Raw genomic sequence first — 488 nt, 5'->3', positions numbered from 1 at the left:
TATCACTTATAGCATTGTACCTCATGACTGATCTGGATATGTTCTTTTTGACGATGAATGCAACACCATTCCTTTTCAATTTGTCATTCCCTGCATAGTCTGCACTTTTAATGTCAAATGGGTGATTATTCTAAGGTCTATGCGCCTCCCTAGTGTTTTTCTTCCTCTTATAGTCCAATTGGGAGTCCAGGTATGGCTCTGTAGGATAAGCACTGGACTACTAACCACAAGGGTGGCAGTTCAAACCCACCATCTTCTCCTCAGAAACCCTATATAGGGTTTTATGAGCTGGAATTGACCTGATGACGCTTAACAACAACAATACCCATGAGGAATGTAATCCTCAGAACAAGCAACTAAAGGAGCAGCACCAAGGGGTTACAAACAATGAGATGAAACCAAATGTTTATGAACTGATGATCTGCTTTGTAAACCTTCATCCAATTCACAATAAAAAGTTGTTGTTTTAAAAACGCTAAGTTACTAAA

The sequence above is a fragment of the Chrysochloris asiatica genome, unplaced genomic scaffold, assembly GCF_000296735.1.
Source record: "Chrysochloris asiatica unplaced genomic scaffold, ChrAsi1.0 scaffold00234, whole genome shotgun sequence".
NCBI lineage: Eukaryota > Metazoa > Chordata > Mammalia > Afrosoricida > Chrysochloridae > Chrysochloris > Chrysochloris asiatica.
Note: the sequence above shows the minus strand (reverse complement) of the source record.